At 41.9% G+C, this 13,316-nt stretch overlaps 1 protein-coding gene, 4 non-coding genes and 3 pseudogenes across 6 annotated transcripts in view; all 8 read left to right on the top strand.

The window, feature by feature from the left end:
* atrn (attractin) overlaps nucleotides 1-13,316 on the top strand; it is a 270,882-nt gene that overhangs the window by 193,753 nt on the left and 63,813 nt on the right. The gene's annotated exons all lie outside the window — the stretch shown is intronic.
* Nucleotides 10,073-10,179, top strand: LOC121526822. The gene has a single exon (XR_005993351.1). It is a non-coding gene; the product is annotated as a U6 spliceosomal RNA (small nuclear RNA).
* LOC121526839 lies at nucleotides 10,415-10,479 on the top strand (annotated as a pseudogene).
* On the top strand, nucleotides 11,095-11,201 carry LOC121526816. Its single transcript, XR_005993345.1, has one exon. It is a non-coding gene; the product is annotated as a U6 spliceosomal RNA (small nuclear RNA).
* LOC121526838 lies at nucleotides 11,427-11,490 on the top strand (annotated as a pseudogene).
* LOC121526820 lies at nucleotides 12,106-12,212 on the top strand. The gene has a single exon (XR_005993349.1). It is a non-coding gene; the product is annotated as a U6 spliceosomal RNA (small nuclear RNA).
* Nucleotides 12,438-12,501, top strand: LOC121526836 (annotated as a pseudogene).
* Nucleotides 13,117-13,223, top strand: LOC121526819. The gene has a single exon (XR_005993348.1). It is a non-coding gene; the product is annotated as a U6 spliceosomal RNA (small nuclear RNA).

Genomic DNA, 13,316 nt, shown 5'->3' with positions numbered 1-13,316 from the left:
TCATGTAGTAATGTTTCTAGACGAGTAATTTTCCATTTGATTAAACAGAGAAAATATTTACGCCTCACTGACCAGTCTAAACTCTAATAAATAAGCTCTATCAACCAACTTCACACTGCAGCGATAAAACATTGTGACACTTTAAGGAGTGAGCAGGAAGCCAAGCATAGGTTTGATAACAATCACCTCAACACTTTTGCGTGCAGATCTCTTCAACCCACATGTGGGAACCCATTAATTTAGTGGATAACTTCACACATGGTACAGAATTGTCCAACATCAAAAATGACAAAAATCCTCCAGAAACATGAGCAAAAATCCCAGCAGTGATCACTGTACAACAGGCAACATGTAAACACATAAACACACAGTAGAAAAATCCAAAACTAAATAATACCTTTTAAATGCAATGAAGGATGTGATTTCTCATGATTAACTAACCCTTATTTAAATAAAAAAATCCTTTTACAGCCTGTTGCTTTGTAAAAAGCACTCTTTAATGTGTAAAACATAATGCTGTAGGGTTTGAAACTTAATGTTAATTGTCTGTGTTCATGTGTCTAACTCTTCAACTCATTGGTCACAGGATTGACTCCTAATCTTGGCACATGTCTTCCACAGCTCTTTCTCACTGCATTTCCTGTCTTTCTTTAGCTGTCCTATCAAATATAGGCAGAGTGCACCAAAAAAAAAAAAAATGCTGGATCACATAAATCATTGCTCTCCTCCTCCCCAGAGAGTAGGCTGTGAGAGGGTTAATTACTGTAAAGTAGATATTTTAATTGACATCATGTTTTAAAATATAAAAATGTGTTGACATTTTTAGATTTACACCCCAAAACAGAAAAAAAGAATCCAGAAGATATGACTTACATGTCCCCTTTTTGTCATTTATCTTGTCTGATGTGAAACACCGGTGTCATGGTTCAACTGGTAAGAGAATTTTAGTAAAGACAACATAGCGGACTTTGCAGATTCCTAATCAAAACAATACAAATTGTTAATTGTACTTCGTGGACCCTCCAATGCTTAGTAATGTTCATGTCTCTGAAAATTTAGATTTACTTTGAATCTCCTTGTATGATATAAAAATATGCAGGTCAATTTCAGATTGGACCTCAGCGTACTAAAGATGTGGAAAGGCTGGTGTAAACACTAGTGCTGAGAAAATCAAATCAAACACTGATCAGTGTTTGCCAAAAATAAATTTTAACCATCAAAAAAGTCACTGCAGCTCTGTTATGGTGTAAGATGTTCAACACTCTCTAAAGCAGTGATCATCCCAGATCAGCCCAGGGCCATATCAGGCCCCCTAAAGCTCTTCATCCGGCCCCTAAAACATGATTACTTTCAGAACATGTGAGGACCAAAATGTATTTCTTGGTTTTTAGGGTGTCTTTGAAATACAGCTATTAAATCAGCCCCAAAATGATCAAGATTGCAACGGTTTTATCAGTAATGACATTATGTTTGATCCGTTTTTTTAAATTGTCTTAATGCCTAAAAATTGCATTTTGAAAGAAAGTAAATATCCTAGCAAAAGTATATGTTTATATACATTTATTTAATTTGAAAGTCTGGCCCCAAAGTGTCTGTCAAGACAAAATCAGGCCCCTGTACAAATATAGTTCATGATCCCTGCTCTAAAGTGTAGTTCTAACTCTATTGGAGTTAATACTGTTAACTTAGCTGTGAAAAATGTTGCTCCTTCCTTACTGTACATCCACTAAAATATCATGATGACAGCATGTGTGTCTACAGACATCCTCTGTGTATAAATCAAACTTAACTTGACATATATTATGGACATGTTGCACCCTAAGGTTTTGACAGAAATGCAGGGTGCGATAATACCACTGATCGTTGCTGCATCTCACATGATAAACTGCCAAAGATTCTTTATTTTCGCCAGAGGCAGGCCGCCACGAGGAGTAAGCAGCATAAACGTCTCCAGATACCCTCACATATTTATTACCCCATTAAGCGGCCTCCCCCTTCTCTCAACAGACACCCCACCACGGCCTATTCTTGGCTGTTATAAATATGAATGTCAACCAAGGTGTCAAAGCTCAGCCCTGTGTTAGAAATACCCACCGTTATGTCATAAAATGAGTGAAAAGCTGCTCAGCGGCCTGTGGTGTGCAAACAGAGCATTCCTCACTGATCAAATGTGAGACAGCTCAGGTTTTTAGGGATGTTAATGATGGGCAGAGGTACTGCTCTCTAAAAAATTCGTCTCTCTCAACACTGCTTCTGGGGAAAAGAGCTGCCACCGCTTCACTTCTTCCCTTTGATGATTCTGTGAGGGGAAAGTATACAGTCCACACATGAAAGTTTCTAAAGAGTCTGAGCAGATCAGAGGAAGATCTGAGGCCTGAACCAGACAGGATGCTGTGAAACAGCTTCGCTCCCTAAAGTAAGACCCTTCACTGACTTTACTTAAGTGTATCAACCTCTGAGCCCCCTCCGTCTTTGGAGAAGCACCCAGTGTAGTGTTGTCATCCTGATAGTAGACATTTAAAGAGAAACTAGAAAATATGACAACAGTGTCTGTGCAGCCTGTACGATGTCTGGCTTTGTGTCTGGGATAGGAGAGCAGTGCAGTTATATTTGGGCCTTAGGCTTTAGGTAATTACGCTCTTTTACATTTATGCATGTGTGCATTTCATTATTCCAGTGAACTACCTACATGACCTCTCTGTAGATTAATATCCAATTATCTTCACTGGAATTAAGCTCTTTGAGTATGACAATGCTTGGAGCTTCTTTATGGGTTCTTTCTCTGATACACTTAATGTTCAAATATCTTCCTCTGGTTACATATTTATAAACTCCAAGATGTCAAAATGACGTAACACTTCATGCATAGATGGTTCGGGCCTTAGTGCTTTGCTGCAAAAGGTTCCTAGTTCAAGCCCTGGTTTCTTTGTGGAGTTTGCATGTTCACTCTGTCTGCTCTGGCGTAATATCAATGTTCCTCTGACTGCAAACCAGTCCAAGAAGCGCCCCACACAGCTTGGGTTGGCTGCCCTGTGGTCCGGGATAATGGGACAATTGGTGTAGATAATTAATGAAGTTTAGTGTTTGTATGATTCCAGTGTTGGTTTTTGAGGTCTATGGGGGGCTAGAAGTACTCGGAAGGAACATCAGGTTCCTCTAAGGTTGTCATAATGTCAGGATTTTGAGTTTATATAGTTAAATTCAACCAATACGGATACCTGTTTTAATACCTCAGCAACAAAAATGATCTGCTGAACACCCAAAAATGCTTACTTGCACATAAGGAAAGCACGTACCAAAATTTGGTGAAACAGGAAATAATCATAGGTTAACCCTTTACCTACTGAGTCTAAAAATGGCGAATTGGACATATTTTGTTATTTTGGCTGTAAATAGTCAGGAAATGCCCAAAGTCTGGGAGCTTTGGTCCCTTTTCCAATGAGTACTTGAACTTGACTTTTCAACATCTGGTTAAAGATTATTGCACATTATATGGAATATGGTGTTTTGCTATGAATGCCTACGTCATATGGTTGCGAGTACTGTAAAGAACCACATATGTGCGCATGCCCACAATTCTCAGCTTTCCAACACCGTTGGAATTTTTCTGATTGGACAAACTTTTACAGAGTTACTGTGATAATACTCCGGACATATAAAACACAGCGCCAGCGCCGGCTCAGTAGGTAAAGGGTTAATAATCATTATTCTGTTATCAATGGAAACCAGCAATCAATCTAATTTGATTTCCCATCATGCACACTGGCTCTCTACTCACTGTGTCTTTAGTTCTGAAATCTTTGAATTTTCAGTAATATCAAAGGTGAGAAAAAAATATGGATATGGCGTTGTTTCAGTCAGGAACACTCTTTTCATGCATCTTATTGTAAAATGGACAGACAGTTTTACTCGGTGGAGAAGGCTCTGCTCCAAAGATTCTCCCCGGGTTAGTCAAGCATCATGCTTTGATTTTCCACCCTCCATAGGGATAGATACATTTATGACAATTCATACTGAGTACAGTAAAATTTGTTCAAAATCAATTAATCCATAGTGGCATGAATCTGAATATGAGGGTGCAACGAGCTTTATGCTATAAAGGAGGAGGCTGGGGTGGAGGAGGTTAAGATTTGCTGACAGCAGTAGAAGCATTAATGCAGTCAGTGACTATTAAGAGGTATGTCATATTTAAATACACCGCCGTGTTGAGAGATGGAGCTGTGATTGGCTATGGGAGCTGGGAGGCGATAACTAGCATCAGCCTGCTGTCAGCTGATCACAGCTGGGCATATTAATACCGCGTCCTGCTTGAACTAATACTAGGCCACATTTGAAGCACATGCTATTCAAAATGTAGCAAACTATCAAACAAGCTTACTCCAAGGACATTATTAAGTGCAACGTATACAATACAAGAAAAAAGTTCCAACAGTATACCACATTGAAGACACGGGTTACAAAAAGTTAAAAAACTGGAGCCATAAGTTTTGACACATTACTGTTTTCTCTTGCAGCCCTCCATTGAGAACTAATGAGGCCATCCACGCCCCTCTATGGGTGTTTTTTTAAGCAATCGTGGTCCTTTGTTGACTTGTTTCTTTAAAGATTACATTGAACATCTTTTTACAATTTTTCAATTGTTTCCACTGCAATCAGTGAATGTATTGTTCATTTTGAATTCTATAATGCATTATGATTGGCCATGACAACAGATGGCAGGCTGTTCCATCATTAAGTCATGCTTTATCAAACTGTGCGTGTCTTTTCACCGAGATCCTGGTGGAGGCTGCCTGAATAACTCATAATGTAGAGAAAAAGAGAAAGAGATGTTGTGATGTGGCCCTCTGTGTCACTGCAGACAGGAACTGCTTAGAATAATGGCATAAGTAGAGTCAATACAAGAAGTGCAAGACCTTTTTTTTAAATATGTGAAGATTTTGGGGCAGGCTTTTTGTCACAGAATGATTCTTTTTTCACTTTGGGGTCCCGAAGAGATGGGAGAACAAGTTTGTGCCAAGTAAGTCTTAGTTGTCACACATAAAAATCTTTAAGTTTAGTTTTTCTTTTGTCTTAATAGTCCCATTATGAGGCATTAATCCAATGTTAAAATCAGTGTTGATATTTGCAGAATAAAAGTATGTTTGCTCACTTATCTAGCTGACATATGGTTATATCATGAGGTGCCCTAGTTGTAACATCAAGTAAAGAATAATGACATTTTTGGACAGGAAACATGAATATATGCAGCTGATGATGAGCTTTTTTCAGCAGTGACAGATGGAATCATACTACAACTCAGCTTAAACTATTTAGTGAAAAGTTTCATCTTGTTTTGTCCACATAACAGCAAAAAAGTATCGATAGGGGTTTTGACAAATAGGGATATCAGTGTCAATGAAAAATAACAATCCCCATCCCTAATAGTGGCCACATTTTAAGAAAAAGTCATAAAAGAGGAGTTCTGATATTATGTGTTTGATACTAAATGCACTCTTGGCTCACAAATAGACTAGTAAACATGTCCAATTGTCCATTTGTGGCCAAATTAAAACATCGCTCCTCCAGCACCTCCTCTTGTCATCTGATGCAGAGAGTGATGATGAATCAGAACTGGTAATAAAGTTGCTTAAATGGCTCCACGGCTGTGTCCTTGTGTCTGTGCCCTCAGCCACTACAAACTGCTGACCCTCAGAGTTTTTGGGCAGTCGGCTGTGTCACCTACGCTCCTCGTCTCCATGCATCCTCTCCTCTCCTGTCCGCCCCCATCCATTCCCACCTCCGTCGATGAGAGAGAACTCTGTCACCTTTGACCCGTGCCGTCACCTGCCCTGTCCACTGCTTTCAGCCGTCCCGAGTGCTCCTGCTGCTCTGCAGCACATGTTCATAGCCACGTGCACACTCCTTTTACCTACTCCTTACAAATGCACGCTCAAACACACTTTTACCTGGACTAAAATCCCTGCATTTAACCAAGAAAGTCCCTCAGAACAAATATGTTTACATTTTCTGCACAGAAAACATTGGCTGTGGATGGATTTAGCATGTACTAGAGCTGATCCAATGGCAGATTTGTGGCAAATGTCTGAGATATTGAGAAATGGAGATAGTTTAAAATGAGAAAGTTAGGATAATTGCTTAAATGGAGATTGTTTTTATTACACTAAAAAAATACTGTACAGGCACAGATGGCCTAGCAGTTGTGCCCCATGTACACGGGCAGCCCAGGTTCAAGTCTGGCCAGCGGCAACTGTCCTACCTGTCAGCCCCCTCTATCTCACCCCTGTTTCTGACTGTAACCACTGTTCTCCTCTCAGAATAAAGGTGTCAGAAGCCCAAAATAAATCTTTAACCTCAATATTTTATTTGGCATGCAATTTTCATATCTCGTAGTTATTTAAGATTTGTATGACCTTATAATCGGAAAAACTAAACTTTGCATTTCAACAAGTTTTTTTGAAATTATCTCCTCATATATGGACAAAGGGTTTAGTTTACCTTGTAGACACACTTGTTTCACCTAATATGGGCCATTCCACCATATTTCCCCAGATGGAAATAAGGAATATGGTTATTTAACCAGATTAATAATATTCAAACTGAAACCTGTCTCTCAGTCATTAGACAATAACAAAAAAGAGCAGCAGAGTCTGGTGTGATGAGGCATCAAGGAAAGCATGTAAGGGAGATCATATTCAGTCGCAGCCATTCTCAAACACATTCCCAACAACTCATAAACAAACAGTCAGACTATCCAGCGCTCTCAAACCCACATTATACATTCACCAACTTCACTCACACTCATTGACTCTCCCCTGCAGGTCTGCAGCAGATGGTTTCAGTGTGAAAGTGCAGTAGAGTGGGAGAGATTGGCACTGGTATCTCTGAATAAGCAGAGTCGTGGAAAACAATGAAGATATCACAGAGCACGTAGAGCTCCACATCAAATTAGTTTGCAGAATCATCCATAATGATAAGGAGGATCCTCTCACCGGCTTGTCGGCTCTCGTCTCCTGTACTCCCCAGCCCCAAAAGCAGATGGCTGAGTGTTAATGCAGTTCACACATGAGCAGGGAAGAAAAGAAAAAACAATCTTTTCACCTTTACTTTGCAGCTGTTATCCCCTTACGATGCACTTCTCGATGATGCTATGTAATACATTAGAATTTTAGAATGAACTGTGGCTCTGCTCTCTGCTTCTGTCTGCCAAGGGCGATATGCTACACAATCTAGAAAGGGAATGTCTGGATGAATCCTATTATAGGGCTTTAATACTCTGGTCATAAACTGGATAGGCCAGATGTTTGCTTTCTGCATTCAAAATTAACCAAAGGACAAACAAGATAACCAAGCAGAACTCGGCAGAGTGGGAAAACCAATTTACAGCTTCAAATTACAAGTTAAACAAGAGAGAATTTCAGTACGGTACAATATCTCTGAGCAGCTAAAAAAAAACTCAGCAAACATCAGTAGTAGTGAATATAAATCCAATTTCTCATCTAAAACATCAATTTTTGCAACCATTTAAAACATCAGAGGTGTTCAGCTCAGTGGAGTTCAGTTCCAGAAGTAGTTCACTACTGGAATAAATTTCTAGAGTAACAACTAGGACCTATGACTGTGGGAGAGGTGAGTGGTACAGACTTGCATGAAACATACATATAATAACTATCACAACTTCTATGGTTGTTTATATATAAGTGTAATAAATAGCCTGGCTCCCAGAAGTTGATCCAGCCTGCCAGATTGGTTGAAGATTCTGTGGAAAGCTGAGCCTAGCACCACGCCTTCTCCTGAATTTCCCAGACTCAACACTGGAAAGTGGGGGTCGTTCAAAGGTGTGGATGTCAACAATGGGAAGGATAAGAACTTTCCCATTCTACCCCACAGGATTTGCCCTAAAGGTTTTCAGCCCGAGTGGCCTGCACCACAACAAAGGGGTCACATATCCAGCAGGCCATTAAAAAGGCAGTTGTTCACATCTTTGGCATTTTGGGGGGCCTTAACATGCTCCAAGACTCACCAAATTTGGTGGCTTGTTGGATCCTGGTGAAAAATGTTGTTTTTTGGTGGTTCCATTCATCTTGCTGGTTTTCCTGGTGTTCAGGAGCCCTGCCCACAGGTTTGAGCGACATTCATGAAACTTGGTACACATATGTATAATGACTAGATGAACAAAAAATCCTCTTGGGACCATCCTCTAAAATGCACAGGAAAAGTCATAAAGGAAGAGTGTCAAAATTTGGCAGTTTTTCAGGCAATTTACACTCCTCGCATTTGAACAAACTCGTCCGTTGGGACTTATCCAATTTACTCCAGACTGGTACTTCCTGAAACTAGACAAAATGGAGATTTTAGCTTGTGCTCTGCAGGAGTTTTCACCAGGGGACTGGGCTGTAATAAGGGCCAAAACTTTGACGACCACTTTTTTCACCATTTTTCTCAAAAAACATGGTGTAAAAACAACAATTATTGTCCATAACTTTTCAGTGCTTACACCAATCATCCCCAAACTTCTCACAGAAGATCAGACATGGAGCCTCTATCAAATCATGCACCAACATCAGAAATCAATAACTCCGCCCCCTTCTGACAAAACAAATTGATTTTTCCACTTTTTCCACTTTTCTCACTTTTAAAATTCAGCCCCTGAACACCGTTGAACTTAGGCAGATGATTTTCAGGCAGGGTATGCACCATGACCACACCTACAAAAAAGCCTCTTGGGCCTATGCCAAAATCCCAACAGGAAGTCCACCAGCTCCGCCCCAATTTCAAAATAGCATCTCTTTTTAGACATTTATTCACTGAAAACTGATGTAATTTTGCAGGACATCATTCTGTGGAGTCAATATCTTATAGCAACACATCAGTATCAGACTGAACACACCCACATGAAAACAGCTCATCATGGTGCCCTCCTCTGCCAGCAGGAAGTGATGCAAATGGGTCATTTCTGCATTTGTCTGTTGAACCTATCATGCTCTGACTTTGACCTGAACTCCTCAATATCTTTCCCAACTTTGACATGTTTCATTAACAGATGCCCCATTGGCCATGTCGGCCATTTTGATCCTTCGCCATTGGACAGGAAGTGGGTCATTTCTGTATTATTCTTACTGTGTTGAACCTATCATGCTCTGGTTTTGACTTCTATTCCTCAATATCTTTCCTAGCATTGGCAACTCTCATTTCCGGTTGCCCGGTGGCCATGGAGGTCATTTTGATTCTTCACCATGAGACAGGAAGTGGGTGTAGCTCTGAAATGAAACATCCGATTACCTTCAAAATTTACATGTATGATCAGGGTCTGCCTCTCTGCAGATTTCAATGTTAATTTCATGCTTTTGCTGTAGCAACACCTGTAGCACATCAAAAATTGAATCTCCATGTTTTTGTTTATGACAGGTAGTCCTTCCCTGATCCTTTTGACATATCAGTCCCCACCTTTGTCACTCTGCCACCTAATGTTGAAAGGCAGTATTACCTCATGTACAAAATGCACCATACTAATTTTTTTTAAATGATGACACTCAAAGGACGATCTCCATGGTAATGGGTAAATGGTAAATAGGATGACTGGTGTAGAAGAAAAATGTATGGACTCAGACATCCCTTGCAACTGACCATCAAAATTGTTTGCCAGGACGTTGCAGTAGGATGGGCTTGATACACCCAGTCTGTGCATTACTTATCAGCAGTGATACCCTTCACCAGAGAGTCCTTTGTAATGTAATTTCTCGGGGCTATGTGAGTTGTGGATATTTGTGGGTGCTGGTTGGCTCCTGTAGTTATTTCCTGATCCTCAGCAAGATTCCTTAGGGAATCCGAAAAATTCTGCACCTCATCCAAGAGCTTATTGTGAATGTCACAGACTTACAATTTGGGATTGCAGGTCGTTTAAACGTGTGAATATGAACCATGGAAAGGATGAGGTCTTTCCTTTGACCCCACACACTTTTGATGTTACTGGGTGTGGCATATCAGTGTTTTCAGCCCAGGTGGCCTGCACCACGACTTAGGGGTCATGCATCCATTAGGCCATTGAAAATGCGGTAGGTCAGGGCTGGGTAGTGTGCTAGCTTCAGCAGCACATATGATAAATTGGATTCGATACAGAGAAGATTAGCATGGCCCCTGCGCAAGGATGACACGCAAACTCGTGAAGCGGATCCTCTTTTCCATTTGCAGTTGCACCATCAAGCCATTGCGGTGACCCAGAGGGGCACCTGCATGTAGTAACTGCGTATGAAAACACTGGCATTCCTTGCTGCAACTGACAGTCGATATCATTTGCCAGCACCTAGCTGCCAGAAGTGTGTGAAACCCCCAGACTGTGCAATACGCACAACCTTGGACAATGCCGTGCTGGAAAGTCTCTTTTCCAGTTGTAGGTGTAATGTTTGATGTATCGTGTCAGAAGATTAGCATTGGCCCCTGCACAAGGATGACAAGCAAACTCGTGAAGCAAATCCTCTTTTCCAGTTGTAGGTGTTGCATCAATCCATCATGGTGAACCTGAGGGGCGGGCCATGGCTTGTATGTAGTAATTGTGCATGGAATTTCTGACATGCCCTGTGCTGGCAAAGGGGATAAGTGGTATAGACGAAAATGTTTGGACTTTTGACTTCCCTTGCTGCAAATGACAATGGAAATCATTTGCCAGCACCTAGCGTTAGGATTGGCTTGATACACCCAGTCTGTGCATCACACATCAGCAGTGATACCCTTCACAAGAAATCCCTTGCAATGTAATGTTTCAGGACTATGTGAGTTGTGGATTGTTGTGGGTGCTGGTTGGCTCCTGTAGTTTTTTTCTGATCCTCAGCAAGATTCTTTGTGAATCAGTAAAATTCTGAACTTAAGGACAAAAGCTTCTTGTGAATTTCACAGTCTTGGAATTGCAGGTCGTTCAAAGGCGTGAATGTCAGCAATGGAAAGGATGAGGTCTTTCTTGGTCTTTCCTTTGACCCCACACACTTTTGATGTTACTGGGTGTGGCATATCAGTGTTTTCAGCCCAGGTGGCCTGCACCACGACTTAGGGGTCATGCATCCATCAGGCCATTGAAAATGCGGTAGGTCAGGGCTGGGTAGTGTGCTAGCTTCGGCAGCACATATGATAAATTGGATTCGATACAGAGAAGATTAGCATGGCCCCTGCGCAAGGATGACACGCAAACTCGTGAAGCAGATCCTATTTTCCGTTTGCAGTTGCACCATCAAGCCATTGCGGTGACCCAGAGGGGCACCTGCATGTAGTAACTGCGTATGAAAACACTGGCATTCCTTGCTGCAACTGACAATCGATATCATTTGCCAGCACCTAGCTGCCAGAAGTGTGTGAAACCCCCAGACTGTGCAATACACACAACCTTGGACATGCCGTGCTGGAAAGTGTCTTGCTGTGTAATGTTTGATGTATCGTGTCAGAAGATTAGCATAGCCCCAGCACAAGGATGACAAGCAAACTCGTGAAGCAAATCCTCTTTTCCAGTTGTAGGTGTTGCATCAATCCATCGTGGTGAACCTGAGGGGCGGGCCATGGCTTGTATGTAGTAATTGTGCATGGAATTTCTGACATGCCCTGTGCTGGCAAAGGGGATAAGTGGTATAGACGAAAATGTTTGGACTTTTGACTTCCCTTGCTGCAAATGACAATGGAAATCATTTGCCAGCACCTAGCGTTAGGATTGGCTTGATACACCCAGTCTGTGCATCACACATCAGCAGTGATACCCTTCACAAGAAATCCCTTGCAATGTAATGTTTCAGAACTATGTGAGTTGTGGATTGTTGTGGGTGCTGGTTGGCTCCTGTAGTTTTTTTCTGATCCTCAGCAAGATTCTTTGTGAATCAGTAAAATTCTGAACTTAAGGACAAAAGCTTCTTGTGAATTTCACAGTCTTGGAATTGCAGGTCGTTCAAAGGCGTGAATGTCAGCAATGGAAAGGATGAGGTCTTTCTTGGTCTTTCCTTTGACCCCACACACTTTTGATGTTACTGGGTGTGGCATATCAGTGTTTTCAGCCCAGGTGGCCTGCACCACGACTTAGGGGTCATGCATCCATCAGGCCATTGAAAATGCGGTAGGTCAGGGCTGGGTAGTGTGCTAGCTTCGGCAGCACATATGATAAATTGGATTCGATACAGAGAAGATTAGCATGGCCCCTGCGCAAGGATGACACGCAAACTCGTGAAGCGGATCCTCTTTTCCATTTGCAGTTGCACCATCAAGCCATTGCAGTGACCCAGAGGGGCACCTGCATGTAGTAACTGCGTATGAAAACACTGGCATTCCTTGCTGCAACTGACAATCGATATCATTTGCCAGCACCTAGCTGCCAGAAGTGTGTGAAACCCCCAGACTGTGCAATACACACAACCTTGGACATGCCGTGCTGGAAAGTGTCTTGCTGTGTAATGTTTGATGTATCGTGTCAGAAGATTAGCATAGCCCCAGCACAAGGATGACAAGCAAACTCGTGAAGCAAATCCTCTTTTCCAGTTGTAGGTGTTGCATCAATCCATCGTGGTGAACCTGAGGGGCGGGCCATGGCTTGTATGTAGTAATTGTGCATGGAATTTCTGACATGCCCTGTGCTGGCAAAGGGGATAAGTGGTATAGACGAAAATGTTTGGACTTTTGACTTCCCTTGCTGCAAATGACAATGGAAATCATTTGCCAGCACCTAGCGTTAGGATTGGCTTGATGCACCCAGTCTGTGCATCACACATCAGCAGTGATACCCTTCACAAGAAATCCCTTGCAATGTAATGTTTCAGGACTATGTGAGTTGTGGATTGTTGTGGGTGCTGGTTGGCTCCTGTAGTTTTTTTCTGATCCTCAGCAAGATTCTTTGTGAATCAGTAAAATTCTGAACTTAAGGACAAAAGCTTCTTGTGAATTTCACAGTCTTGGAATTGCAGGTCGTTCAAAGGCGTGAATGTCAGCAATGGAAAGGATGAGGTCTTTCTTGGTCTTTCCTTTGACCCCACACACTTTTGATGTTACTGGGTGTGGCATATCAGTGTTTTCAGCCCAGGTGGCCTGCACCACGACTTAGGGGTCATGCATCCATCAGGCCATTGAAAATGCGGTAGGTCAGGGCTGGGTAGTGTGCTAGCTTCGGCAGCACATATGATAAATTGGATTCGATACAGAGAAGATTAGCATGGCCCCTGCGCAAGGATGACACGCAAACTCGTGAAGCGGATCCTCTTTTCCATTTGCAGTTGCACCATCAAGCCATTGCAGTGACCCAGAGGGGCACCTGCATGTAGTAACTGCGTATGAAAACACTGGCATTCCTTGCTGCA

Source organism: Cheilinus undulatus, linkage group 18 (genome assembly GCF_018320785.1).
Source record: "Cheilinus undulatus linkage group 18, ASM1832078v1, whole genome shotgun sequence".
Taxonomy (NCBI): Eukaryota; Metazoa; Chordata; class Actinopteri; order Labriformes; family Labridae; genus Cheilinus; species Cheilinus undulatus.
This window is presented reverse-complemented; position numbering and strand designations above follow the sequence as displayed.